Below are 771 nucleotides of genomic sequence, written 5' to 3'. Positions count from 1 at the left end.
GATAAAGAGTCCTTGTGCTTCTCTTCCCTCCAATAAATTCTCATTCCCCTTCTGATTCATTTTGTTCCCGAACCAAGATTTTCATTGATCCCAATTGAACACACTGCTTCCGCTTAGAGATGCTGTTCTGAGACCCCAGTCTTAAAGTCAGCCTGGCATAGATATCTCTGTAGTGTCTATACCTTCCAGTTGCTACCACCTGCCTGAACTTTACTCAGTTAACTGAACACTATTTTCCCATTGGCCCTCACTCTTTTATTACCCAAGTTAATAAAAATTGTTTGAACATTTCCTTTTATCTCTTCTATTGGATTTTGCTGTATTTCTTTATATGATGTTTCCAATGGTACTTCAGTGAATAAAGTATGCTTTTTTTTCTTATAACAAAAAAGGGGAACTTTGCTAGTTCTTAGCAAGGACAAATACAGTCAAAAAAGCATTATTGAATACAAAGAGCAGCCCTGGAAGTGGCACAATGACAAAATTCTGGGAAATTTTCAAGGACAAGGTCCTATACAAATTTAATCTCTGGCATCTCATATGGCAGAATGAAAAAAAAATTAATCTCTCCCACCCAGAACCTCTGGTGTTAAGCCAAAGGAATTTCATTGTGATCTGTGGTCTACAGAATAATTCAATAATTATAATAGAATTAAATAGATTAGTTATTTAATTTTCCTAGGAATCTGATTTTAAAATAGGCAGGAAAATATGGAGGAACTCATAAACTATCTAAGAGTAAACTACAAAACTGCTTAGGTGATGTGTTGG

Source organism: Erinaceus europaeus, chromosome 5, assembly GCF_950295315.1.
Source record: "Erinaceus europaeus chromosome 5, mEriEur2.1, whole genome shotgun sequence".
Classification (NCBI taxonomy): domain Eukaryota; kingdom Metazoa; phylum Chordata; class Mammalia; order Eulipotyphla; family Erinaceidae; genus Erinaceus; species Erinaceus europaeus.
Note: the sequence above shows the minus strand (reverse complement) of the source record.